This window comes from Pseudophryne corroboree, chromosome 8 (assembly GCF_028390025.1).
Source record: "Pseudophryne corroboree isolate aPseCor3 chromosome 8, aPseCor3.hap2, whole genome shotgun sequence".
Lineage (NCBI taxonomy): Eukaryota > Metazoa > Chordata > Amphibia > Anura > Myobatrachidae > Pseudophryne > Pseudophryne corroboree.
In genome coordinates this window covers 456,448,345-456,472,919 of record NC_086451.1, presented here as the reverse complement: position 1 = coordinate 456,472,919, position 24,575 = coordinate 456,448,345, and the positions used below count along the sequence as shown (strand labels likewise).

Sequence of the window (24,575 nt, the reverse complement as noted above, 5' to 3'; positions counted from 1 at the left end):
AACAGTCAGAAGACCTCCCTTTCCCTGACCGGGAATCGAACCCGGGCCGCGGCGGTGAGAGCGCCGAATCCTAACCACTAGACCACCAGGGAGTGATGAAGTAGGTGAACACTCCATGATAGAAAAGGAAGTTCTCTGAATGAAGTGCAATGGAATATGAGGAAAAAGGCTACTAGGAATCAGTTTTACAAGAAAGGAGAGGAAAATTGGTTATGTATAGCAATTTTCAAGTTTACCACACAGCAGTTTTGCCTCCTTGATGTATGGTACTAGCACCAAAAAAAGATGAATTTGAGGAGCTAGATGTTGAGAGTTCCTGGCTCCATTATAAATTGTACTGGTGCGAAAGAAGACATTGATGATTCAGATATCAAACATGGCCTGAATAGTTCTGACAAAATTCTCTTTTCCACAAGAGCACAAGTCTTTTAGTAGCAAAAATTCATTTAGAAAGACATCTCACCCTTTGTTATCAATTTCCATCATCTGTTTTGACCACTCACAGCTTCTCAAGTCTACTTAAAGACGATTTCATATGAGAAATGATGCTCTGAAGTGTAAGATTTTTTTACGTTTGATAAATATGTGTTTTCGTCAAAAACAGTCAGAAGACCTCCTTTTCCCTGACCGGGAACCGAACCCGGGCCGCGGCGGTGAGAGCGCCGAATCCTAACCACTAGACCACCAGGGAGTGATGAAGTAGGTGAACACTCCATGATAGAAAAGGAAGTTCTCTGAATGAAGTGCAATGGAATATGAGGAAAAGGGCTACTAGGAATCAGTTTTACAAGAAAGGAGAGGAAAATTGGTCATGTATAGCAATTTTCAAGTTTACCACACAGCAGTTTTGCCTCCTTGATGTATGGTACTAGCACCAAAAAAAGATGATTTTGAGGAGCTACATGTTGAGAGTTCCTGGCTACATTATAAATTGTACTGGTGCGAAAGAAGACATTGATGATTCAGAGATCAAACATGGCCTGAATAGTTCTGACAAAATTCTCTTTTCTACAAGAGCACAAGTCTTTTAGTAGCAAAAATTCATTTAGAAAGACATCTCACCCTTTGTTATCAATTTCCATGATCTGTATTGACCACTCACACCTTCTCAAGTCTACTTAAAGACGATTTCATATGAGAAATGATGCTCTGAAGTGTAAGATTTTTTACGTTTGATAAGTCTGTGTTTTCGTCAAGAACAGTGCGAAGACCTCGCTTTCACTGACCGGGAATCGAACCCGGGCCACGGCGGTGAGAGCGCCGAATCCTAACCACTAGACCACCAGGGAGTGATGAAGTAGATGAACACTCCATGATAGAAAAGGAAGTTCTCTGAATGAAGTGCAATGGAATATGAGGAAAAAGGCTACTAGGAATCAGTTTTACAAGAAAGGAGAGGAAAATTGGTTATGTATAGCAATTTTCAAGTTTACCACACAGCAGTTTTGCCTCCTTGATGTATGGTACTAGCACCAAAAAAAGATGAATTTGAGGAGCTAGATGTTGAGAGTTCCTGGCTCCATTATAAATTGTACTGGTGCGAAAGAAGACATTGATGATTCAGATATCAAACATGGCCTGAATAGTTCTGACAAAATTCTCTTTTCCACAAGAGCACAAGTCTTTTAGTAGCAAAAATTCATTTAGAAAGACATCTCACCCTTTGTTATCAATTTCCATCATCTGTTTTGACCACTCACAGCTTCTCAAGTCTACTTAAAGACGATTTCATATGAGAAATGATGCTCTGAAGTGTAAGATTTTTTTACGTTTGATAAATCTGTGTTTTCGTCAAAAACAGTCAGAAGACCTCCCTTTCCCTGACCGGGAATCGAACCCGGGCCACGGCGGTGAGAGCGCCGAATCCTAACCACTAGACCACCAGGGAGTGATGAAGTAGGTGAACACTCCATGATAGAAAAGGAAGTTCTCTGAATGAAGTGCAATGGAATATGAGGAAAAGGGCTACTAGGAATCAGTTTTACAAGAAAGGAGAGGAAGATTGATCATGTATAGCAATTTTCAAGTTTACCACACAGCAGTTTTGCCTCCTTGATGTATAGTACTGGCACCAAAAAAAGATGATTTTGAGGAGCTAGATGTTGAGAGTTCCTGGCTCCATTATAAATTGTACTGGTGCGAAAGAAGACATTGATGATTCAGATATCAAACATGGCCTGAATAGTTCTGACAAAATTCTCTTTTCTACAAGAGCACAAGTCTTTTAGTAGCAAAAATTCATTTAGAAAGACATCTCACCCTTTGTTATCAATTTCCATGATCTGTTTTGACCACTCACAGCTTCTCAAGTCTACTTAAAGACGATTTCATATGAGAAATGATGCTCTGAAGTGTAAGATTTTTTTACGTTTGATAAATCTGTGTTTTCGTCAAAAACAGTCAGAAGACCTCCTTTTCCCTGACCGGGAATCAAACCCGGGGCGCGGCGGTGAGCGCGCCGAATCCTAACCACTAGACCACCAGGGAGTGATGAAGTAGGTGAACACTCCATGATAGAAAAGGAAGTTCTCTGAATGAAGTGCAATGGAATATGAGGAAAAGGGCTACTAGGAATCAGTTTTACAAGAAAGGAGAGGAAGATTGGTCATGTATAGCAATTTTCAAGTTTACCACACAGCAGTTTTGCCTCCTTGATGTATAGTACTGGCACCAAAAAAAGATGATTTTGAGGAGCTAGATGTTGAGAGTTCCTGGCTCCATTATAAATTGTACTGGTGCGAAAGAAGACATTGATGATTCAGATATCAAACATGGCCTGAATAGTTCTGACAAAATTCTCTTTTCTACAAGAGCACAAGTCTTTTAGTAGCAAAAATTCATTTAGAAAGACATCTCACCCTTTGTTATCAATTTCCATGATCTGTTTTGACCACTCACAGCTTCTCAAGTCTACTTAAAGACGATTTCATATGAGAAATGATGCTCTGAAGTGTAAGATTTTTTTACGTTTGATAAATCTGTGTTTTCGTCAAAAACAGTCAGAAGACCTCCCTTTCCCTGACCGGGAATCGAACCCGGGCCGTGGCGGTGAGAGCGCCGAATCCTAACCACTAGACCACCAGGGAGTGATGAAGTAGGTGAACACTCCATGATAGAAAAGGAAGTTCTCTGAATGAAGTGCAATGGAATATGAGGAAAAGGGCTACTAGGAATCAGTTTTACAAGAAAGGAGAGGAAGATTGGTCATGTATAGCAATTTTCAAGTTTACCACACAGCAGTTTTGCCTCCTTGATGTATAGTACTGGCACCAAAAAAAGATGATTTTGAGGAGCTAGATGTTGAGAGTTCCTGGCTCCATTATAAATTGTACTGGTGCGAAAGAAGACATTGATGATTCAGATATCAAACATGGCCTGAATAGTTCTGACAAAATTCTCTTTTCTACAAGAGCACAAGTCTTTTAGAAGCAAAAATTCATTTAGAAAGACATCTCACCCTTTGTTATCAATTTCCATGATCTGTTTTGACCACTCACAGCTTCTCAAGTCTACTTAAAGACGATTTCATATGAGAAATGATGCTCTGAAGTGTAAGATTTTTTTACGTTTGATAAATATGTGTTTTCGTCAAAAACAGTCAGAAGACCTCCTTTTCCCTGACCGGGAACCGAACCCGGGCCGCGGCGGTGAGAGCGCCGAATCCTAACCACTAGACCACCAGGGAGTGATGAAGTAGGTGAACACTCCATGATAGAAAAGGAAGTTCTCTGAATGAAGTGCAATGGAATATGAGGAAAAGGGCTACTAGGAATCAGTTTTACAAGAAAGGAGAGGAAGATTGGTCATGTATAGCAATTTTCAAGTTTACCACACAGCAGTTTTGCCTCCTTGATGTATAGTACTGGCACCAAAAAAAGATGATTTTGAGGAGCTAGATGTTGAGAGTTCCTGGCTCCATTATAAATTGTACTGGTGCGAAAGAAGACATTGATGATTCAGATATCAAACATGGCCTGAATAGTTCTGACAAAATTCTCTTTTCTACAAGAGCACAAGTCTTTTAGTAGCAAAAATTCATTTAGAAAGACATCTCACCCTTTGTTATCAATTTCCATGATCTGTTTTGACCACTCACAGCTTCTCAAGTCTACTTAAAGACGATTTCATATGAGAAATGATGCTCTGAAGTGTAAGATTTTTTTACGTTTGATAAATCTGTGTTTTCGTCAAAAACAATCAGAAGACCTCCCTTTCCCTGACCGGGAATCGAACCCGGGCCGTGGCGGTGAGAGCGCCGAATCCTAACCACTAGACCACCAGGGAGTGATGAAATAGGTAAACACTCCATGATAGAAAAGGAAGTTCTCTGAATGAAGTGCAATGGAATATGAGGAAAAGGGCTACTAGGAATCAGTTTTACAAGAAAGGAGAGGAAGATTGGTCATGTATAGCAATTTTCAAGTTTACCACACAGCAGTTTTGCCTCCTTGATGTATAGTACTGGCACCAAAAAAAGATGATTTTGAGGAGCTAGATGTTGAGAGTTCCTGGCTCCATTATAAATTGTACTGGTGCGAAAGAAGACATTGATGATTCAGATATCAAACATGGCCTGAATAGTTCTGACAAAATTCTCTTTTCTACAAGAGCACAAGTCTTTTAGTAGCAAAAATTCATTTAGAAAGACATCTCACCCTTTGTTATCAATTTCCATGATCTGTTTTGACCACTCACAGCTTCTCAAGTCTACTTAAAGACGATTTCATATGAGAAATGATGCTCTGAAGTGTAAGATTTTTTTACGTTTGATAAATCTGTGTTTTCGTCAAAAACAGTCAGAAGACCTCCTTTTCCCAGACCGGGAATCGAACCTGGGCCGCGGCGGTGAGAGCGCCGAATCTTAACCACTAGACCACCAGGGAGTGATAAAGTAGGTGAACACTCCATGATAGAAAAGGAAGTTCTCTGAATGAAGTGCAATGGAATATGAGGAAAAGGGCTACTAGGAATCAGTTTTACAAGAAAGGAGAGGAAGATTGGTCATGTATAGCAATTTTCAAGTTTACCACACAGCAGTTTTGCCTCCTTGATGTATAGTACTGGCACCAAAAAAAGATGATTTTGAGGAGCTAGATGTTGAGAGTTCCTGGCTCCATTATAAATTGTACTGGTGCGAAAGAAGACATTGATGATTCAGATATCAAACATGGCCTGAATAGTTCTGACAAAATTCTCTTTTCTACAAGAGCACAAGTCTTTTAGTAGCAAAAATTCATTTAGAAAGACATCTCACCCTTTGTTATCAATTTCCATGATCTGTATTGACCACTCACACCTTCTCAAGTCTACTTAAAGACGATTTCATGTGAGAAATGATGCTCTGAAGTGTAAGATTTTTTACGTTTGATAAGTCCGTGTTTTCGTCAAGAACAGTGCGAAGACCTCGCTTTCACTGACCGGGAATCGAACCCGGGCCGCGGCGGTGAGAGCGCCGAATCCTAACCACTAGACCACCAGGGAGTGATGAAGTAGGTGAACACTCCATGATAGAAAAGGAAGTTCTCTGAATGAAGTGCAATGGAATATGAGGAAAAAGGCTACTAGGAATCAGTTTTACAAGAAAGGAGAGGAAAATTGGTCATGTATAGCAATTTTCAAGTTTACCACACAGCAGTTTTGCCTCCTTGATGTATGGTACTAGCACCAAAAAAAGATGAATTTGAGGAGCTAGATGTTGAGAGTTCCTGGCTCCATTATAAATTGTACTGGTGCGAAAGAAGACATTGATGATTCAGATATCAAACATGGCCTGAATAGTTCTGACAAAATTCTCTTTTCTACAAGAGCACAAGTCTTTTAGTAGCAAAAATTCATTTAGAAAGACATCTCACCCTTTGTTATCAATTTCCATGATCTGTTTTGACCACTCACAGCTTCTCAAGTCTACTTAAAGACGATTTCATATGAGAAATGATGCTCTGAAGTGTAAGATTTTTTTACGTTTGATAAATCTGTGTTTTTGTCAAAAACAGTCAGAAGACCTCCCTTTCCCTGACCGGGAATCGAACCCGGGCCGCGGCGGTGAGAGCGCCGAATCCTAACCACTAGACCACCAGGGAGTGATGAAGTAGGTGAACACTCCATGATAGAAAAGGAAGTTCTCTGAATGAAGTGCAATGGAATATGAGGAAAAGGGCTACTAGGAATCAGTTTTACAAGAAAGGAGAGGAAGATTGGTCATGTACAAGAGCACAAGTCTTTTAGTAGCAAAAATTAATTTAGAAAGACATCTCACCCTTTGTTATCAATTTCCATGATCTGTTTTGACCACTCACAGCTTCTCAAGTCTACTTAAAGACGATTTCATATGAGAAATGATGCTCTGAAGTGTAAGATTTTTTTACGTTTGATAAATCTGTGTTTTCGTCAAAAACAGTCAGAAGACCTCCCTTTTCCTGACCGGGAATCGAACCCGGGCCGCGGCGGTGAGAGCGCCGAATCCTAACCACTAGACCACCAGGGAGTGATGAAGTAGGTGAACACTCCATGATAGAAAAGGAAGTTCTCTGAATGAAGTGCAATGGAATATGAGGAAAAGGGCTACTAGGAATCAGTTTTACAAGAAAGGAGAGGAAGATTGATCATGTATAGCAATTTTCAAGTTTACCACACAGCAGTTTTGCCTCCTTGATGTATAGTACTGGCACCAAAAAAAGATGATTTTGAGGAGCTAGATGTTGAGAGTTCCTGGCTCCATTATAAATTGTACTGGTGCGAAAGAAGACATTGATGATTCAGATATCAAACATGGCCTGAATAGTTCTGACAAAATTCTCTTTTCTACAAGAGCACAAGTCTTTTAGTAGCAAAAATTCATTTAGAAAGACATCTCACCCTTTGTTATCAATTTCCCATGATCTGTTTTGACCACTCACAGCTTCTCAAGTCTACTTAAAGACGATTTCATATGAGAAATGATGCTCTGAAGTGTAAGATTTTTTTTACGTTTGATAAATCTGTGTTTTCGTCAAAAACAGTCAGAAGACCTCCCTTTCCCTGACCGGGAATAGAACCCGGGCCGCAGCGGTGAGAGCGCCGAATCCTAACCACTAGACCACCAGGGAGTGATGAAGTAGGTGAACACTCCATGATAGAAAAGGAAGTTCTCTGAATGAAGTGCAATGGAATATGAGGAAAAGGGCTACTAGGAATCAGTTTTACAAGAAAGGAGAGGAAGATTGGTAATGTACAAGAGCACAAGTCTTTTAGTAGCAAAAATTAATTTAGAAAGACATCTCACCCTTTGTTATCAATTTCCATGATCTGTTTTGACCACTCACAGCTTCTCAAGTCTACTTAAAGACGATTTCATATGAGAAATGATGCTCTGAAGTGTAAGATTTTTTTACGTTTGATAAATCTGTGTTTTCGTCAAAAACAGTCAGAAGACCTCTCTTTCCCTGACCGGGAATCGAACCCGGGCCGCGGCGGTGAGAGCGCCGAATCCTAACCACTAGACCACCAGGGAGTGATGAAGTAGGTGAACACTCCATGATAGAAAAGGAAGTTCTCTGAATGAAGTGCAATGGAATATGAGGAAAAGGGCTACTAGGAATCAGTTTTACAAGAAAGGAGAGGAAGATTGATCATGTATAGCAATTTTCAAGTTTACCACACAGCAGTTTTGCCTCCTTGATGTATAGTACTGGCACCAAAAAAAGATGATTTTGAGGAGCTAGATGTTGAGAGTTCCTGGCTCCATTATAAATTGTACTGGTGCGAAAGAAGACATTGATGATTCAGATATCAAACATGGCCTGAATAGTTCTGACAAAATTCTCTTTTCTACAAGAGCACAAGTCTTTTAGTAGCAAAAATTCATTTAGAAAGACATCTCACCCTTTGTTATCAATTTCCCATGATCTGTTTTGACCACTCACAGCTTCTCAAGTCTACTTAAAGACGATTTCATATGAGAAATGATGCTCTGAAGTGTAAGATTTTTTTACGTTTGATAAATCTGTGTTTTCGTCAAAAACAGTCAGAAGACCTCCCTTTCAATGACCGGGAATCGAACCCGAGCCGTGGCGGTGAGAGCGCCGAATCCTAACCACTAGACCACCAGGGAGTGATGAAGTAGGTGAACACTCCATGATAGAAAAGGAAGTTCTCTGAATGAAGTGCAATGGAATATGAGGAAAAGGGCTACTAGGAATCAGTTTTACAAGAAAGGAGAGGAAGATTGATCATGTATAGCAATTTTCAAGTTTACCACACAGCAGTTTTGCCTCCTTGATGTATAGTACTGGCACCAAAAAAAGATGATTTTGAGGAGCTAGATGTTGAGAGTTCCTGGCTCCATTATAAATTGTACTGGTGCGAAAGAAGACATTGATGATTCAGATATCAAACATGGCCTGAATAGTTCTGACAAAATTCTCTTTTCTACAAGAGCACAAGTCTTTTAGTAGCAAAAATTCATTTAGAAAGACATCTCACCCTTTGTTATCAATTTCCATGATCTGTTTTGACCACTCACAGCTTCTCAAGTCTACTTAAAGACGATTTCATATGAGAAATGATGCTCTGAAGTGTAAGATTTTTTTACGTTTGATAAATCTGTGTTTTCGTCAAAAACAGTCAGAAGACCTCCCTTTCCCTGACCGGGAATCGAACCCGGGCCGTGGCGGTGAGAGCGCCGAATCCTAACCACTAGACCACCAGGGAGTGATGAAGTAGGTGAACACTCCATGATAGAAAAGGAAGTTCTCTGAATGAAGTGCAATGGAATATGAGGAAAAGGGCTACTAGGAATCAGTTTTACAAGAAAGGAGAGGAAGATTGGTCATGTATAGCAATTTTCAAGTTTACCACACAGCAGTTTTGCCTCCTTGATGTATAGTACTGGCACCAAAAAAAGATGATTTTGAGGAGCTAGATGTTGAGAGTTCCTGGCTCCATTATAAATTGTACTGGTGCGAAAGAAGACATTGATGATTCAGATATCAAACATGGCCTGAATAGTTCTGACAAAATTCTCTTTTCTACAAGAGCACAAGTCTTTTAGTAGCAAAAATTCATTTAGAAAGACATCTCACCCTTTGTTATCAATTTCCATGATCTGTTTTGACCACTCACAGCTTCTCAAGTCTACTTAAAGACGATTTCATATGAGAAATGATGCTCTGAAGTGTAAGATTTTTTTACGTTTGATAAATCTGTGTTTTCGTCAAAAACAGTCAGAAGACCTCCCTTTCCCTGACCGGGAATCGAACCCGGGCCGCAGCGGTGAGAGCGCCGAATCCTAACCACTAGACCACCAGGGAGTGATGAAGTAGGTGAACACTCCATGATAGAAAAGGAAGTTCTCTGAATGAAGTGCAATGGAATATGAGGAAAAGGGCTACTAGGAATCAGTTTTACAAGAAAGGAGAGGAAGATTGATCATGTATAGCAATTTTCAAGTTTACCACACAGCAGTTTTGCCTCCTTGATGTATAGTACTGGCACCAAAAAAAGATGATTTTGAGGAGCTAGATGTTGAGAGTTCCTGGCTCCATTATAAATTGTACTGGTGCGAAAGAAGACATTGATGATTCAGATATCAAACATGGCCTGAATAGTTCTGACAAAATTCTCTTTTCTACCAGAGCACAAGTCTTTTAGTAGCAAAAATTCATTTAGAAAGACATCTCACCCTTTGTTATCAATTTCCATCATCTGTTTTGACCACTCACAGCTTCTCAAGTCTACTTAAAGACGATTTCATATGAGAAATGATGCTCTGAAGTGTAAGATTTTTTTACGTTTGATAAATCTGTGTTTTCGTCAAAAACAGTCAGAAGACCTCCTTTTCCCTGACCGGGAATCGAACCCTGGGCGCGGCGGTGAGCGCGCCGAATCCTAACCACTAGACCACCAGGGAGTGATGAAGTAGGTGAACACTCCATGATAGAAAAGGAAGTTCTCTGAATGAAGTGCAATGGAATATGAGGAAAAGGGCTACTAGGAATCAGTTTTACAAGAAAGGAGAGGAAGATTGGTCATGTATAGCAATTTTCAAGTTTACCACACAGCAGTTTTGCCTCCTTGATGTATAGTACTGGCACCAAAAAAAGATGATTTTGAGGAGCTAGATGTTGAGAGTTCCTGGCTCCATTATAAATTGTACTGGTGCGAAAGAAGACATTGATGATTCAGATATCAAACATGGCCTGAATAGTTCTGACAAAATTCTCTTTTCTACAAGAGCACAAGTCTTTTAGTAGCAAAAATTCATTTAGAAAGACATCTCACCCTTTGTTATCAATTTCCATGATCTGTTTTGACCACTCACAGCTTCTCAAGTCTACTTAAAGACGATTTCATATGAGAAATGATGCTCTGAAGTGTAAGATTTTTTTACGTTTGATAAATCTGTGTTTTCGTCAAAAACAGTCAGAAGACCTCCTTTTCCCTGACCGGGAATCGAACCCGGGGCGCGGCGGTGAGCGCGCCGAATCCTAACCACTAGACCACCAGGGAGTGATGAAGTAGGTGAACACTCCATGATAGAAAAGGAAGTTCTCTGAATGAAGTGCAATGGAATATGAGGAAAAGGGCTACTAGGAATCAGTTTTACAAGAAAGGAGAGGAAGATTGGTCATGTATAGCAATTTTCAAGTTTACCACACAGCAGTTTTGCCTCCTTGATGTATAGTACTGGCACCAAAAAAAGATGATTTTGAGGAGCTAGATGTTGAGAGTTCCTGGCTCCATTATAAATTGTACTGGTGCGAAAGAAGACATTGATGATTCAGATATCAAACATGGCCTGAATAGTTCTGACAAAATTCTCTTTTCTACAAGAGCACAAGTCTTTTAGTAGCAAAAATTCATTTAGAAAGACATCTCACCCTTTGTTATCAATTTCCATGATCTGTTTTGACCACTCACAGCTTCTCAAGTCTACTTAAAGACGATTTCATATGAGAAATGATGCTCTGAAGTGTAAGATTTTTTTACGTTTGATAAATCTGTGTTTTCGTCAAAAACAGTCAGAAGACCTCCCTTTCCCTGACCGGGAATCGAACCCGGGCCGTGGCGGTGAGAGCGCCGAATCCTAACCACTAGACCACCAGGGAGTGATGAAGTAGGTGAACACTCCATGATAGAAAAGGAAGTTCTCTGAATGAAGTGCAATGGAATATGAGGAAAAGGGCTACTAGGAATCAGTTTTACAAGAAAGGAGAGGAAGATTGGTCATGTATAGCAATTTTCAAGTTTACCACACAGCAGTTTTGCCTCCTTGATGTATAGTACTGGCACCAAAAAAAGATGATTTTGAGGAGCTAGATGTTGAGAGTTCCTGGCTCCATTATAAATTGTACTGGTGCGAAAGAAGACATTGATGATTCAGATATCAAACATGGCCTGAATAGTTCTGACAAAATTCTCTTTTCTACAAGAGCACAAGTCTTTTAGTAGCAAAAATTCATTTAGAAAGACATCTCACCCTTTGTTATCAATTTCCATGATCTGTTTTGACCACTCACAGCTTCTCAAGTCTACTTAAAGACGATTTCATATGAGAAATGATGCTCTGAAGTGTAAGATTTTTTTACGTTTGATAAATCTGTGTTTTCGTCAAAAACAGTCAGAAGACCTCCCTTTCCCTGACCGGGAATCGAACCCGGGCCGCAGCGGTGAGAGCGCCGAATCCTAACCACTAGACCACCAGGGAGTGATGAAGTAGGTGAACACTCCATGATAGAAAAGGAAGTTCTCTGAATGAAGTGCAATGGAATATGAGGAAAAGGGCTACTAGGAATCAGTTTTACAAGAAAGGAGAGGAAGATTGATCATGTATAGCAATTTTCAAGTTTACCACACAGCAGTTTTGCCTCCTTGATGTATAGTACTGGCACCAAAAAAAGATGATTTTGAGGAGCTAGATGTTGAGAGTTCCTGGCTCCATTATAAATTGTACTGGTGCGAAAGAAGACATTGATGATTCAGATATCAAACATGGCCTGAATAGTTCTGACAAAATTCTCTTTTCTACAAGAGCACAAGTCTTTTAGTAGCAAAAATTCATTTAGAAAGACATCTCACCCTTTGTTATCAATTTCCATCATCTGTTTTGACCACTCACAGCTTCTCAAGTCTACTTAAAGACGATTTCATATGAGAAATGATGCTCTGAAGTGTAAGATTTTTTTACGTTTGATAAATCTGTGTTTTCGTCAAAAACAGTCAGAAGACCTCCTTTTCCCTGACCGGGAATCGAACCCGGGGCGCGGCGGTGAGCGCGCCGAATCCTAACCACTAGACCACCAGGGAGTGATGAAGTAGGTGAACACTCCATGATAGAAAAGGAAGTTCTCTGAATGAAGTGCAATGGAATATGAGGAAAAGGGCTACTAGGAATCAGTTTTACAAGAAAGGAGAGGAAGATTGGTCATGTATAGCAATTTTCAAGTTTACCACACAGCAGTTTTGCCTCCTTGATGTATAGTACTGGCACCAAAAAAAGATGATTTTGAGGAGCTAGATGTTGAGAGTTCCTGGCTCCATTATAAATTGTACTGGTGCGAAAGAAGACATTGATGATTCAGATATCAAACATGGCCTGAATAGTTCTGACAAAATTCTCTTTTCTACAAGAGCACAAGTCTTTTAGTAGCAAAAATTCATTTAGAAAGACATCTCACCCTTTGTTATCAATTTCCATGATCTGTTTTGACCACTCACAGCTTCTCAAGTCTACTTAAAGACGATTTCATATGAGAAATGATGCTCTGAAGTGTAAGATTTTTTTACGTTTGATAAATCTGTGTTTTCGTCAAAAACAGTCAGAAGACCTCCTTTTCCCTGACCGGGAATCGAACCCGGGGCGCGGCGGTGAGCGCGCCGAATCCTAACCACTAGACCACCAGGGAGTGATGAAGTAGGTGAACACTCCATGATAGAAAAGGAAGTTCTCTGAATGAAGTGCAATGGAATATGAGGAAAAGGGCTACTAGGAATCAGTTTTACAAGAAAGGAGAGGAAGATTGGTCATGTATAGCAATTTTCAAGTTTACCACACAGCAGTTTTGCCTCCTTGATGTATAGTACTGGCACCAAAAAAAGATGATTTTGAGGAGCTAGATGTTGAGAGTTCCTGGCTCCATTATAAATTGTACTGGTGCGAAAGAAGACATTGATGATTCAGATATCAAACATGGCCTGAATAGTTCTGACAAAATTCTCTTTTCTACAAGAGCACAAGTCTTTTAGTAGCAAAAATTCATTTAGAAAGACATCTCACCCTTTGTTATCAATTTCCATGATCTGTTTTGACCACTCACAGCTTCTCAAGTCTACTTAAAGACGATTTCATATGAGAAATGATGCTCTGAAGTGTAAGATTTTTTTACGTTTGATAAATCTGTGTTTTCGTCAAAAACAGTCAGAAGACCTCCCTTTCCCTGACCGGGAATCGAACCCGGGCCGTGGCGGTGAGAGCGCCGAATCCTAACCACTAGACCACCAGGGAGTGATGAAGTAGGTGAACACTCCATGATAGAAAAGGAAGTTCTCTGAATGAAGTGCAATGGAATATGAGGAAAAGGGCTACTAGGAATCAGTTTTACAAGAAAGGAGAGGAAGATTGGTCATGTATAGCAATTTTCAAGTTTACCACACAGCAGTTTTGCCTCCTTGATGTATAGTACTGGCACCAAAAAAAGATGATTTTGAGGAGCTAGATGTTGAGAGTTCCTGGCTCCATTATAAATTGTACTGGTGCGAAAGAAGACATTGATGATTCAGATATCAAACATGGCCTGAATAGTTCTGACAAAATTCTCTTTTCTACAAGAGCACAAGTCTTTTAGTAGCAAAAATTCATTTAGAAAGACATCTCACCCTTTGTTATCAATTTCCATGATCTGTTTTGACCACTCACAGCTTCTCAAGTCTACTTAAAGACGATTTCATATGAGAAATGATGCTCTGAAGTGTAAGATTTTTTTACGTTTGATAAATCTGTGTTTTCGTCAAAAACAGTCAGAAGACCTCCCTTTCCCTGACCGGGAATCGAACCCGGGCCGCGGCGGTGAGAGCGCCGAATCCTAACCACTAGACCACCAGGGAGTGATGAAGTACGTGAACACTCCATGATAGAAAAGGAAGTTCTCTGAATGAAGTGCAATGGAATATGAGGAAAAGGGCTACTAGGAATCAGTTTTACAAGAAAGGAGAGGAAGATTGATCATGTATAGCAATTTTCAAGTTTACCACACAGCAGTTTTGCCTCCTTGATGTATAGTACTGGCACCAAAAAAAGATGATTTTGAGGAGCTAGATGTTGAGAGTTCCTGGCTCCATTATAAATTGTACTGGTGCGAAAGAAGACATTGATGATTCAGATATCAAACATGGCCTGAATAGTTCTGACAAAATTCTCTTTTCTACAAGAGCACAAGTCTTTTAGTAGCAAAAATTCATTTAAAAAGACATCTCACCCTTTGTTATCAATTTCCATGATCTGTTTTGACCACTCACAGCTTCTCAAGTCTACTTAAAGACGATTTCATATGAGAAATGATGCTCTGAAGTGTAAGATTTTTTTACGTTTGATAAATCTGTGTTTTCGTCAAAAACAGTCAGAAGACCTCCCTTTCCCTGACCGGGAATCGAACCCGGGCCGTGGCGGTGAGAGCGCCGAATCCTAACCACTAGACCGCCAGGGAGTGATGAAGTAGGTGAACACTCCATGATAGAAAAGGAAGTTCTCTGAATGAAGTGCAATGGAATATGAGGAAAAGGGCTACTAGGAATCAGTTTTACAAGAAAGGAGAGGAAGATTGGTCATGTATAGCAATTTTCAAGTTTACCACACAGCAGTTTTGCCTCCTTGATGTATAGTACTGGCACCAAAAAAAGATGATTTTGAGGAGCTAGATGTTGAGAGTTCCTGGCTCCATTATAAATTGTACTGGTGCGAAAGAAGACATTGATGATTCAGATATCAAACATGGCCTGAATAGTTCTGACAAAATTCTCTTTTCTACAAGAGCACAAGTCTTTTAGTAGCAAAAATTCATTTAGAAAGACATCTCACCCTTTGTTATCAATTTCCATGATCTGTTTTGACCACTCACAGCTTCTCAAGTCTACTTAAAGACGATTTCATATGAGAAATGATGCTCTGAAGTGTAAGATTTTTTTACGTTTGATAAATCTGTGTTTTCGTCAAAAACAGTCAGAAGACCTCCCTTTCCCTGACCGGGAATCGAACCCGGGCCGTGGCGGTGAGAGCGCCGAATCCTAACCACTAGACCACCAGGGAGTGATGAAGTAGGTGAACACTCCATGATAGAAAAGGAAGTTCTCTGAATGAAGTGCAATGGAATATGAGGAAAAGGGCTACTAGGAATCAGTTTTACAAGAAAGGAGAGGAAGATTGGTCATGTATAGCAATTTTCAAGTTTACCACACAGCAGTTTTGCCTCCTTGATGTATAGTACTGGCACCAAAAAAAGATGATTTTGAGGAGCTAGATGTTGAGAGTTCCTGGCTCCATTATAAATTGTACTGGTGCGAAAGAAGACATTGATGATTCAGATATCAAACATGGCCTGAATAGTTCTGACAAAATTCTCTTTTCTACAAGAGCACAAGTCTTTTAGTAGCAAAAATTCATTTAGAAAGACATCTCACCCTTTGTTATCAATTTCCATGATCTGTTTTGACCACTCACAGCTTCTCAAGTCTACTTAAAGACGATTTCATATGAGAAATGATGCTCTGAAGTGTAAGATTTTTTTACGTTTGATAAATCTGTGTTTTCGTCAAAAACAGTCAGAAGACCTCCCTTTCTCTGACCGGGAATCGAACCCGGGCCGTGGCGGTGAGAGCGCCGAATCCTAACCACTAGACCACCAGGGAGTGATGAAGTAGGTGAACACTCCATGATAGAAAAGGAAGTTCTCTGAATGAAGTGCAATGGAATATGAGGAAAAGGGCTACTAGGAATCAGTTTTACAAGAAAGGAGAGGAAGATTGGTCATGTATAGCAATTTTCAAGTTTACCACACAGCAGTTTTGCCTCCTTGATGTATAGTACTGGCACCAAAAAAAGATGATTTTGAGGAGCTAGATGTTGAGAGTTCCTGGCTCCATTATAAATTGTACTGGTGCGAAAGAAGACATTGATGATTCAGATATCAAACATGGCCTGAATAGTTCTGACAAAATTCTCTTTTCTACAAGAGCACAAGTCTTTTAGTAGCAAAAATTCATTTAGAAAGACATCTCACCCTTTGTTATCAATTTCCATGATCTGTTTTGACCACTCACAGCTTCTCAAGTCTAATTAAAGACGATTTCATATGAGAAATGATGCTTTGAAGTGTAAGATTTTTTTACGTTTGATAAGTCTGTGTTTTTGTCAAAAACAGTCAGAATACCTCCCTTTCCCTGACCGGGAATCGAACCCAGGCCGCGGCGGTGAGAGCGCCGAATCCTAACCACTAGACCACCAGGGAGTGATGAAGTAGGTGAACACTCCATGATAGAAAAGGAAGTTCTCTGAATGAAGTGCAATGGAATATGAGGAAAAGGGCTACTAGGAATCAGTTTTACAAGAAAGGAGAGGAAGATTGGTCATGTATAGCAATTTTCAAGTTTACCACACAGCAGTTTTGCCTCCTTGATGTATAGTACTGGCACCAAAAAAAGATGATTTTGAGGAGCTAGATGTTGAGAGTTCCTGGCTCCATTATAAATTGTACTGGTGCGAAAGAAGACATTGATGATTCAGATATCAAACATGGCCTGAATAGTTCTGACAAAATTCTCTTTTCTACAAGAGCACAAGTCTTTTAGTAGCAAAAATTCATTTAGAAAGACATCTCACCCTTTGTTATCAATTTCCATGATCTGTTTTGACCACTCACAGCTTCTCAAGTCTACTTAAAGACGATTTCATATGAGAAATGATGCTCTGAAGTGTAAGATTTTTTTACGTTTGATAAATCTGTGTTTTCGTCAAAAGCAGTCAGAAGACCTCCCTTTCCCTGACCGGGAATCGAACCCGGGCCGCGGCAGTGAGAGCGCCGAATCTAACCACTAGACCACCAGGGAGTGATGAAGTAGGTGAACACTCCATGATAGAAAATGAAGTTCTCTGAATGAAGTGCAATGGAATATGAGGAAAAGGGCTACTAGGAATCAGTTTTACAAGAAAGGAGAGGAAGATTGGTCATGTATAGCAATTTTCAAGTTTACCACACAGCAGTTTTGCCTCCTTGATGTATAGTACTGGCACCAAAAAAAGATGATTTTGAGGAGCTAGATGTTGAGAGTTCCTGGCTCCATTATAAATTGTACTGGTGCGAAAGAAGACATTGATGATTCAGATATCAAACATGGCCTGAATAGTTCTGACAAAATTCTCTTTTCTACAAGAGCACAAGTCTTTTAGTAGCAAAAATTCATTTAGTAAGACATCTCACCCTTTGTTATCAATTTCCATGATCTGTTTTGACCACTCACAGCTTCTCAAGTCTAATTAAAGACGATTTCATATGAGAAATGATGCTTTGAAGTGTAAGATTTTTTTACGTTTGATAAGTCTGTGTTTTTGTCAAAAACAGTCAGAAGACCTCCCTTTCCCTGACCGGGAATCGAACCCGGGCCGCGGCGGTGAGAGCGCCGAATCCTAACCACTAGACCACCAGGGAGTGATGAAGTAGGTGAACACTCCATGATAGAAAAGGAAGTTCTCTGAATGAAGTGCAATGGAATATGAGGAAAAGGGCTACTAGGAATCAGTTTTACAAGAAAGGAGAGGAAAATTGGTCATGTATAGCAATTTTCAAGTTTACCACACAGCAGTTTTGCCTCCTTGATGTATGGTACTAGCACCAAAAAAAGATGATTTTGAGGAGCTACATGTTGAGAGTTCCTGGCTACATTATAAATTGTACTGGTGCGAAAGAAGACATTGATGATTCAGAGATCAAACATGGCCTGAATAGTTCTGACAAAATTCTCTTTTCTACAAGAGCACAAGTCTTTTAGTAGCAAAAATTCATTTAGAAAGACATCTCACCCTTTGTTATCAATTTCCATGATCTGTATTGACCACTCACACCTTCTCAAGTCTACTTAAAGACGATTTCATATGAGAAATGATGCTCTGAAGTGTAAGATTTTTTACGTTTGATAAGTCTGTGTTTTCGTCAAGAACAGTGCGAAGACCTCGCTTTCACTGACCGGGAATCGAACCCGGGCCGCGGCGGTGAGAGCGCCGAATCCTAACCACTAGACCACCAGGGAGTGATGAAGTAGGTGAACACTCCATGATAGAAAAGGAAGTTCTCTGAATGAAGTGCAATGGAATATGAGGAAAAAGGCTACTAGGAATCAGTTTTACAAGAAAGGAGAGGAAAATTGGTTATGTATAGCAATTTTCAAGTTTACCACACAGCAGTTTTGCCTCCTTGATGTATGGTACTAGCACCAAAAAAAGATGAATTTGAGGAGCTAGATGTTGAGAGTTCCTGGCTCCATTATAAGTTGTACTGGTGCGAAAGAAGACATTGATGATTCAGATATCAAACATGGCCTGAATAGTTCTGACAAAATTCTCTTTTCCACAAGAGCACAAGTCTTTTAGTAGCAAAAATTCATTTAGAAAGACATCTCACCCTTTGTTATCAATTTCCATGATCTGTTTTGACCACTCACAGCTTCTCAAGTCTACTTAAAGACGATTTCATATGAGAAATGATGCTCTGAAGTGTATGATTTTTTTACGTTTGATAAATCTGTGTTTTCGTCAAAAACAGTCAGAAGACCTCCCTTTCCCTGACCGGGAATCGAACCCGGGCCGTGGCGGTGAGAGCGCCGAATCCTAACCACTAGACCACCAGGGAGTGATGAAGTAGGTGAACACTCCATGATAGAAAAGGAAGTTCTCTGAATGAAGTGCAATGGAATATGAGGAAAAGGGCTACTAGGAATCAGTTTTACAAGAAAGGAGAGGAAGATTGGTCATGTATAGCAATTTTCAAGTTTACCACACAGCAGTTTTGCCTCCTTGATGTATAGTACTGGCACCAAAAAAAGATGATTTTGAGGAGCTAGATGTTGAGAGTTCCTGGCTCCATTATAAATTGTACTGGTGCGAAAGAAGACATTGATGATTCAGATATCAAACATGGCCTGAATAGTTCTGACAAAATTCTCTTTTCTACAAGAGCACAAGTCTTTTAGAAGCAAAAATTCATTTAGAAAGACATCTCACCCTTTGTTATCAATTTCCATGATCTGTTTTGACCACTCACAGCTTCTCAAGTCTACTTAAAGACGATTTCATATGAGAAATGATGCTCTGAAGTGTAAGATTTTTTTACGTTTGATAAATATGTGTTTTCGTCAAAAACAGTCAGAAGACCTCCTTTTCCCTGACCGGGAACCGAACCCGGGCCGCGGCGGTGAGAGCGCCGAATCCTAACCACTAGACCACCAGGGAGTGATGAAGTAGGTGAACACTCCATGATAGAAAAGGAAGTTCTCTGAATGAAGTGCAATGGAATATGAGGAAAAGGGCTACTAGAAATCAGTTTTACAAGAAAGGAGAGGAAGATTGGTCATGTATAGCAATTTTCAAGTTTACCACACAGCAGTTTTGCCTCCTTGATGTATAGTACTGGCACCAAAAAAAGATGATTTTGAGGAGCTAGATGTTGAGAGTTCCTGGCTCCATTATAAATTGTACTGGTGCGAAAGAAGACATTGATGATTCAGATATCAAACATGGCCTGAATAGTTCTGACAAAATTCTCTTTTCTACAAGAGCACAAGTCTTTTAGTAGCAAAAATTCATTTAGAAAGACATCTCACCCTTTGTTATCAATTTCCATGATCTGTTTTGACCACTCACAGCTTCTCAAGTCAACTTAAAGACGATTTCATATGAGAAATGATGCTCTGAAGTGTAAGATTTTTTTACGTTTGATAAATCTGTGTTTTCGTCAAAAACAATCAGAAGACCTCCCTTTCCCTGACCGGGAATCGAACCCGGGCCGTGGCGGTGAGAGCGCCGAATCCTAACCACTAGACCACCAGGGAGTGATGAAGTAGGTGAACACTCCATGATAGAAAAGGAAGTTCTCTGAATGAAGTGCAATGGAATATGAGGAAAAGGGCTACTAGGAATCAGTTTTACAAGAAAGGAGAGGAAGATTGATCATGTATAGCAATTTTCAAGTTTACCACACAGCAGTTTTGCCTCCTTGATGTATAGTACTGGCACCAAAAAAAGATGATTTTGAGGAGCTAGATGTTGAGAGTTCCTGGCTCCATTATAAATTGTACTGGTGCGAAAGAAGACATTGATGATTCAGATATCAAACATGGCCTGAATAGTTCTGACAAAATTCTCTTTTCTACAAGAGCACAAGTCTTTTAGTAGCAAAAATTCATTTAGAAAGACATCTCACCCTTTGTTATCAATTTCCATGATCTGTTTTGACCACTCACAGCTTCTCAAGTCTACTTAAAGACGATTTCATATGAGAAATGATGCTCTGAAGTGTAAGATTTTTTTACGTTTGATAAATATGTGTTTTCGTCAAAAACAGTCAGAAGACCTCCTTTTCCCTGACCGGGAACCGAACCCGGGCCGCGGCGGTGAGAGCGCCGAATCCTAACCACTAGACCACCAGGGAGTGATGAAGTAGGTGAACACTCCATGATAGAAAAGGAAGTTCTCTGAATGAAGTGCAATGGAATATGAGGAAAAGGGCTACTAGAAATCAGTTTTACAAGAAAGGAGAGGAAGATTGGTCATGTATAGCAATTTTCAAGTTTACCACACAGCAGTTTTGCCTCCTTGATGTATAGTACTGGCACCAAAAAAAGATGATTTTGAGGAGCTAGATGTTGAGAGTTCCTGGCTCCATTATAAATTGTACTGGTGCGAAAGAAGACATTGATGATTCAGATATCAAACATGGCCTGAATAGTTCTGACAAAATTCTCTTTTCTACAAGAGCACAAGTCTTTTAGAAGCAAAAATTCATTTAGAAAGACATCTCACCCTTTGTTATCAATTTCCATGATCTGTTTTGACCACTCACAGCTTCTCAAGTCTACTTAAAGACGATTTCATATGAGAAATGATGCTCTGAAGTGTAAGATTTTTTTACGTTTGATAAATATGTGTTTTCGTCAAAAACAGTCAGAAGACCTCCTTTTCCCTGACCGGGAACCGAACCCGGGCCGCGGCGGTGAGAGCGCCGAATCCTAACCACTAGACCACCAGGGAGTGATGAAGTAGGTGAACACTCCATGATAGAAAAGGAAGTTCTCTGAATGAAGTGCAATGGAATATGAGGAAAAGGGCTACTAGAAATCAGTTTTACAAGAAAGGAGAGGAAGATTGGTCATGTATAGCAATTTTCAAGTTTACCACACAGCAGTTTTGCCTCCTTGATGTATAGTACTGGCACCAAAAAAAGATGATTTTGAGGAGCTAGATGTTGAGAGTTCCTGGCTCCATTATAAATTGTACTGGTGCGAAAGAAGACATTGATGATTCAGATATCAAACATGGCCTGAATAGTTCTGACAAAATTCTCTTTTCTACAAGAGCACAAGTCTTTTAGTAGCAAAAATTCATTTAGAAAGACATCTCACCCTTTGTTATCAATTTCCATGATCTGTTTTGACCACTCACAGCTTCTCAAGTCAACTTAAAGACGATTTCATATGAGAAATGATGCTCTGAAGTGTAAGATTTTTTTACGTTTGATAAATCTGTGTTTTCGTCAAAAACAATCAGAAGACCTCCCTTTCCCTGACCGGGAATCGAACCCGGGCCGTGGCGGTGAGAGCGCCGAATCCTAACCACTAGACCACCAGGGAGTGATGAAGTAGGTGAACACTCCATGATAGAAAAGGAAGTTCTCTGAATGAAGTGCAATGGAATATGAGGAAAAGGGCTACTAGGAATCAGTTTTACAAGAAAGGAGAGGAAGATTGATCATGTATAGCAATTTTCAAGTTTACCACACAGCAGTTTTGCCTCCTTGATGTATAGTACTGGCACCAAAAAAAGATGATTTTGAGGAGCTAGATGTTGAGAGTTCCTGGCTCCATTATAAATTGTACTGGTGCGAAAGAAGACATTGATGATTCAGATATCAAACATGGCCTGAATAGTTCTGACAAAATTCTCTTTTCTACAAGAGCACAAGTCTTTTAGTAGCAAAAATTCATTTAGAAAGACATCTCACCCTTTGTTATCAATTTCCATGATCTGTTTTGACCACTCACAGCTTCTCAAGTCTACTTAAAGACGATTTCATATGAGAAATGATGCTCTGAAGTGTAAGATTTTTTTACGTTTGATAAATCTGTGTTTTCGTCAAAAACAGTCAGAAGACCCCCCCTTTCCCTGACCGGGAATCGAACCCGGGCCGTGGCGGTGAGAGCGCCGAATCCTAACCACTAGACCGCCAGGGAGTGATGAAGTAGGTGAACACTCCATGATAGAAAAGGAAGTTCTCTGAATGAAGTGCAATGGAATATGAGGAAAAGGGCTACTAGGAATCAGTTTTACAAGAAAGGAGAGGAAGATTGGTCATGTATAGCAATTTTCAAGTTTACCACACAGCAGTTTTGCCTCCTTGATGTATAGTACTGGCACCAAAAAAAGATGATTTTGAGGAGCTAGATGTTGAGAGTTCCTGGCTCCATTATAAATTGTACTGGTGCGAAAGAAGACATTGATGATTCAGATATCAAACATGGCCTGAATAGTTCTGACAAAATTCTCTTTTCTACAAGAGCACAAGTCTTTTAGTAGCAAAAATTCATTTAGAAAGACATCTCACCCTTTGTTATCAATTTCCATGATCTGTTTTGACCACTCACAGCTTCTCAAGTCTACTTAAAGACGATTTCATATGAGAAATGATGCTCTGAAGTGTAAGATTTTTTTACGTTTGATAAATCTGTGTTTTCATCAAAAACAGTTAGAAGACCTCCCTTTCCCTGACCGGGAATCGAACCCGGGCCGCGGCGGTGAGAGCGCCGAATCCTAACCACTAGACCACCAGGGAGTGATGAAGTAGGTGAACACTCCATGATAGAAAAGGAAGTTCTCTGAATGAAGTGCAATGGAATATGAGGAAAAGGGCTACTAGGAATCAGTTTTACAAGAAAGGAGAGGAAGATTGATCATGTATAGCAATTTTCAAGTTTACCACACAGCAGTTTTGCCTCCTTGATGTATAGTACTGGCACCAAAAAAAGATGATTTTGAGGAGCTAGATGTTGAGAGTTCCTGGCTCCATTATAAATTGTACTGGTGCGAAAGAAGACATTGATGATTCAGATATCAAACATGGCCTGAATAGTTCTGACAAAATTCTCTTTTCTACAAGAGCACAAGTCTTTTAGTAGCAAAAATTCATTTAGAAAGACATCTCACCCTTTGTTATCAATTTCCATGATCTGTTTTGACCACTCACAGCTTCTCAAGTCTACTTAAAGACGATTTCATATGAGAAATGATGCTCTGAAGTGTAAGATTTTTTTACGTTTGATAAATCTGTGTTTTCGTCAAAAACAGTCAGAAGACCTCCCTTTCCCTGACCGGGAATCGAACCCGGGCCGTGGCGGTGAGAGCCCCGAATCCTAACCACTAGACCACCAGGGAGTGATGAAGTAGGTGAACACTCCATGATAGAAAAGGAAGTTCTCTGAATGAAGTGCAATGGAATATGAGGAAAAGGGCTACTAGGAATCAGTTTTACAAGAAAGGAGAGGAAGATTGGTCATGTATAGCAATTTTCAAGTTTACCACACAGCAGTTTTGCCTCCTTGATGTATAGTACTGGCACCAAAAAAAGATGATTTTGAGGAGCTAGATGTTGAGAGTTCCTGGCTCCATTATAAATTGTACTGGTGCGAAAGAAGACATTGATGATTCAGATATCAAACATGGCCTGAATAGTTCTGACAAAATTCTCTTTTCTACAAGAGCACAAGTCTTTTAGTAGCAAAAATTCATTTAGAAAGACATCTCACCCTTTGTTATCAATTTCCATGATCTGTTTTGACCACTCACAGCTTCTCAAGTCTACTTAAAGACGATTTCATATGAGAAATGATGCTCTGAAGTGTAAGATTTTTTTACGTTTGATAAATCTGTGTTTTCGTCAAAAACAGTCAGAAGACCTCCCTTTCCCTGACCGGGAATCGAACCCGGGCCGTGGCGGTGAGAGCGCCGAATCCTAACCACTAGACCACCAGGGAGTGATGAAGTAGGTGAACACTCCATGATAGAAAAGGAAGTTCTCTGAATGAAGTGCAATGGAATATGAGGAAAAGGGCTACTAGGAATCAGTTTTACAAGAAAGGAGAGGAAGATTGGTCATGTATAGCAATTTTCAAGTTTACCACACAGCAGTTTTGCCTCCTTGATGTATAGTACTGGCACCAAAAAAAGATGATTTTGAGGAGCTAGATGTTGAGAGTTCCTGGCTCCATTATAAATTGTACTGGTGCGAAAGAAGACATTGATGATTCAGATATCAAACATGGCCTGAATAGTTCTGACAAAATTCTCT

At 39.9% G+C, this 24,575-nt stretch overlaps 41 non-coding genes across 41 annotated transcripts; all 41 read right to left on the bottom strand.

The window, feature by feature from the left end:
• Nucleotides 1-20: 20 nt before the first annotated feature.
• TRNAE-CUC (transfer RNA glutamic acid (anticodon CUC)) lies at nt 21-92 on the bottom strand. Its single transcript has one exon. It is a non-coding gene; the product is annotated as a tRNA-Glu (tRNA).
• Nucleotides 93-619: 527 nt separating this feature from the next.
• TRNAE-CUC (transfer RNA glutamic acid (anticodon CUC)) lies at nt 620-691 on the bottom strand. Its single transcript has one exon. It is a non-coding gene; the product is annotated as a tRNA-Glu (tRNA).
• Nucleotides 692-1,217: 526 nt separating this feature from the next.
• On the bottom strand, nt 1,218-1,289 carry TRNAE-CUC (transfer RNA glutamic acid (anticodon CUC)). Its single transcript has one exon. It is a non-coding gene; the product is annotated as a tRNA-Glu (tRNA).
• Nucleotides 1,290-1,816: 527 nt separating this feature from the next.
• On the bottom strand, nt 1,817-1,888 carry TRNAE-CUC (transfer RNA glutamic acid (anticodon CUC)). The gene has a single exon. It is a non-coding gene; the product is annotated as a tRNA-Glu (tRNA).
• Nucleotides 1,889-2,415: 527 nt separating this feature from the next.
• On the bottom strand, nt 2,416-2,487 carry TRNAE-CUC (transfer RNA glutamic acid (anticodon CUC)). The gene has a single exon. It is a non-coding gene; the product is annotated as a tRNA-Glu (tRNA).
• Nucleotides 2,488-3,014: 527 nt separating this feature from the next.
• On the bottom strand, nt 3,015-3,086 carry TRNAE-CUC (transfer RNA glutamic acid (anticodon CUC)). The gene has a single exon. It is a non-coding gene; the product is annotated as a tRNA-Glu (tRNA).
• A 527-nt stretch (nt 3,087-3,613) lies between these two features.
• Nucleotides 3,614-3,685, bottom strand: TRNAE-CUC (transfer RNA glutamic acid (anticodon CUC)). Its single transcript has one exon. It is a non-coding gene; the product is annotated as a tRNA-Glu (tRNA).
• Nucleotides 3,686-4,212: 527 nt separating this feature from the next.
• Nucleotides 4,213-4,284, bottom strand: TRNAE-CUC (transfer RNA glutamic acid (anticodon CUC)). The gene has a single exon. It is a non-coding gene; the product is annotated as a tRNA-Glu (tRNA).
• A 527-nt stretch (nt 4,285-4,811) lies between these two features.
• On the bottom strand, nt 4,812-4,883 carry TRNAE-CUC (transfer RNA glutamic acid (anticodon CUC)). The gene has a single exon. It is a non-coding gene; the product is annotated as a tRNA-Glu (tRNA).
• A 526-nt stretch (nt 4,884-5,409) lies between these two features.
• Nucleotides 5,410-5,481, bottom strand: TRNAE-CUC (transfer RNA glutamic acid (anticodon CUC)). The gene has a single exon. It is a non-coding gene; the product is annotated as a tRNA-Glu (tRNA).
• A 527-nt stretch (nt 5,482-6,008) lies between these two features.
• On the bottom strand, nt 6,009-6,080 carry TRNAE-CUC (transfer RNA glutamic acid (anticodon CUC)). The gene has a single exon. It is a non-coding gene; the product is annotated as a tRNA-Glu (tRNA).
• A 332-nt stretch (nt 6,081-6,412) lies between these two features.
• TRNAE-CUC (transfer RNA glutamic acid (anticodon CUC)) lies at nt 6,413-6,484 on the bottom strand. Its single transcript has one exon. It is a non-coding gene; the product is annotated as a tRNA-Glu (tRNA).
• A 529-nt stretch (nt 6,485-7,013) lies between these two features.
• On the bottom strand, nt 7,014-7,085 carry TRNAE-CUC (transfer RNA glutamic acid (anticodon CUC)). Its single transcript has one exon. It is a non-coding gene; the product is annotated as a tRNA-Glu (tRNA).
• Nucleotides 7,086-7,417: 332 nt separating this feature from the next.
• TRNAE-CUC (transfer RNA glutamic acid (anticodon CUC)) lies at nt 7,418-7,489 on the bottom strand. Its single transcript has one exon. It is a non-coding gene; the product is annotated as a tRNA-Glu (tRNA).
• Nucleotides 7,490-8,616: 1,127 nt separating this feature from the next.
• TRNAE-CUC (transfer RNA glutamic acid (anticodon CUC)) lies at nt 8,617-8,688 on the bottom strand. Its single transcript has one exon. It is a non-coding gene; the product is annotated as a tRNA-Glu (tRNA).
• A 527-nt stretch (nt 8,689-9,215) lies between these two features.
• On the bottom strand, nt 9,216-9,287 carry TRNAE-CUC (transfer RNA glutamic acid (anticodon CUC)). The gene has a single exon. It is a non-coding gene; the product is annotated as a tRNA-Glu (tRNA).
• A 527-nt stretch (nt 9,288-9,814) lies between these two features.
• TRNAE-CUC (transfer RNA glutamic acid (anticodon CUC)) lies at nt 9,815-9,886 on the bottom strand. Its single transcript has one exon. It is a non-coding gene; the product is annotated as a tRNA-Glu (tRNA).
• Nucleotides 9,887-10,413: 527 nt separating this feature from the next.
• Nucleotides 10,414-10,485, bottom strand: TRNAE-CUC (transfer RNA glutamic acid (anticodon CUC)). The gene has a single exon. It is a non-coding gene; the product is annotated as a tRNA-Glu (tRNA).
• A 527-nt stretch (nt 10,486-11,012) lies between these two features.
• On the bottom strand, nt 11,013-11,084 carry TRNAE-CUC (transfer RNA glutamic acid (anticodon CUC)). The gene has a single exon. It is a non-coding gene; the product is annotated as a tRNA-Glu (tRNA).
• Nucleotides 11,085-11,611: 527 nt separating this feature from the next.
• Nucleotides 11,612-11,683, bottom strand: TRNAE-CUC (transfer RNA glutamic acid (anticodon CUC)). Its single transcript has one exon. It is a non-coding gene; the product is annotated as a tRNA-Glu (tRNA).
• Nucleotides 11,684-12,210: 527 nt separating this feature from the next.
• On the bottom strand, nt 12,211-12,282 carry TRNAE-CUC (transfer RNA glutamic acid (anticodon CUC)). Its single transcript has one exon. It is a non-coding gene; the product is annotated as a tRNA-Glu (tRNA).
• A 527-nt stretch (nt 12,283-12,809) lies between these two features.
• On the bottom strand, nt 12,810-12,881 carry TRNAE-CUC (transfer RNA glutamic acid (anticodon CUC)). The gene has a single exon. It is a non-coding gene; the product is annotated as a tRNA-Glu (tRNA).
• A 527-nt stretch (nt 12,882-13,408) lies between these two features.
• On the bottom strand, nt 13,409-13,480 carry TRNAE-CUC (transfer RNA glutamic acid (anticodon CUC)). Its single transcript has one exon. It is a non-coding gene; the product is annotated as a tRNA-Glu (tRNA).
• Nucleotides 13,481-14,007: 527 nt separating this feature from the next.
• Nucleotides 14,008-14,079, bottom strand: TRNAE-CUC (transfer RNA glutamic acid (anticodon CUC)). The gene has a single exon. It is a non-coding gene; the product is annotated as a tRNA-Glu (tRNA).
• A 527-nt stretch (nt 14,080-14,606) lies between these two features.
• On the bottom strand, nt 14,607-14,678 carry TRNAE-CUC (transfer RNA glutamic acid (anticodon CUC)). Its single transcript has one exon. It is a non-coding gene; the product is annotated as a tRNA-Glu (tRNA).
• A 527-nt stretch (nt 14,679-15,205) lies between these two features.
• Nucleotides 15,206-15,277, bottom strand: TRNAE-CUC (transfer RNA glutamic acid (anticodon CUC)). Its single transcript has one exon. It is a non-coding gene; the product is annotated as a tRNA-Glu (tRNA).
• Nucleotides 15,278-15,804: 527 nt separating this feature from the next.
• On the bottom strand, nt 15,805-15,876 carry TRNAE-CUC (transfer RNA glutamic acid (anticodon CUC)). Its single transcript has one exon. It is a non-coding gene; the product is annotated as a tRNA-Glu (tRNA).
• A 527-nt stretch (nt 15,877-16,403) lies between these two features.
• On the bottom strand, nt 16,404-16,475 carry TRNAE-CUC (transfer RNA glutamic acid (anticodon CUC)). Its single transcript has one exon. It is a non-coding gene; the product is annotated as a tRNA-Glu (tRNA).
• A 527-nt stretch (nt 16,476-17,002) lies between these two features.
• TRNAE-CUC (transfer RNA glutamic acid (anticodon CUC)) lies at nt 17,003-17,073 on the bottom strand. Its single transcript has one exon. It is a non-coding gene; the product is annotated as a tRNA-Glu (tRNA).
• Nucleotides 17,074-17,600: 527 nt separating this feature from the next.
• Nucleotides 17,601-17,672, bottom strand: TRNAE-CUC (transfer RNA glutamic acid (anticodon CUC)). The gene has a single exon. It is a non-coding gene; the product is annotated as a tRNA-Glu (tRNA).
• Nucleotides 17,673-18,198: 526 nt separating this feature from the next.
• On the bottom strand, nt 18,199-18,270 carry TRNAE-CUC (transfer RNA glutamic acid (anticodon CUC)). Its single transcript has one exon. It is a non-coding gene; the product is annotated as a tRNA-Glu (tRNA).
• Nucleotides 18,271-18,797: 527 nt separating this feature from the next.
• On the bottom strand, nt 18,798-18,869 carry TRNAE-CUC (transfer RNA glutamic acid (anticodon CUC)). The gene has a single exon. It is a non-coding gene; the product is annotated as a tRNA-Glu (tRNA).
• Nucleotides 18,870-19,396: 527 nt separating this feature from the next.
• TRNAE-CUC (transfer RNA glutamic acid (anticodon CUC)) lies at nt 19,397-19,468 on the bottom strand. The gene has a single exon. It is a non-coding gene; the product is annotated as a tRNA-Glu (tRNA).
• Nucleotides 19,469-19,995: 527 nt separating this feature from the next.
• On the bottom strand, nt 19,996-20,067 carry TRNAE-CUC (transfer RNA glutamic acid (anticodon CUC)). Its single transcript has one exon. It is a non-coding gene; the product is annotated as a tRNA-Glu (tRNA).
• A 527-nt stretch (nt 20,068-20,594) lies between these two features.
• Nucleotides 20,595-20,666, bottom strand: TRNAE-CUC (transfer RNA glutamic acid (anticodon CUC)). The gene has a single exon. It is a non-coding gene; the product is annotated as a tRNA-Glu (tRNA).
• A 527-nt stretch (nt 20,667-21,193) lies between these two features.
• TRNAE-CUC (transfer RNA glutamic acid (anticodon CUC)) lies at nt 21,194-21,265 on the bottom strand. The gene has a single exon. It is a non-coding gene; the product is annotated as a tRNA-Glu (tRNA).
• A 527-nt stretch (nt 21,266-21,792) lies between these two features.
• TRNAE-CUC (transfer RNA glutamic acid (anticodon CUC)) lies at nt 21,793-21,864 on the bottom strand. Its single transcript has one exon. It is a non-coding gene; the product is annotated as a tRNA-Glu (tRNA).
• Nucleotides 21,865-22,392: 528 nt separating this feature from the next.
• TRNAE-CUC (transfer RNA glutamic acid (anticodon CUC)) lies at nt 22,393-22,464 on the bottom strand. Its single transcript has one exon. It is a non-coding gene; the product is annotated as a tRNA-Glu (tRNA).
• A 527-nt stretch (nt 22,465-22,991) lies between these two features.
• Nucleotides 22,992-23,063, bottom strand: TRNAE-CUC (transfer RNA glutamic acid (anticodon CUC)). The gene has a single exon. It is a non-coding gene; the product is annotated as a tRNA-Glu (tRNA).
• Nucleotides 23,064-23,590: 527 nt separating this feature from the next.
• On the bottom strand, nt 23,591-23,662 carry TRNAE-CUC (transfer RNA glutamic acid (anticodon CUC)). Its single transcript has one exon. It is a non-coding gene; the product is annotated as a tRNA-Glu (tRNA).
• A 527-nt stretch (nt 23,663-24,189) lies between these two features.
• Nucleotides 24,190-24,261, bottom strand: TRNAE-CUC (transfer RNA glutamic acid (anticodon CUC)). Its single transcript has one exon. It is a non-coding gene; the product is annotated as a tRNA-Glu (tRNA).
• Nucleotides 24,262-24,575: the final 314 nt, after the last annotated feature.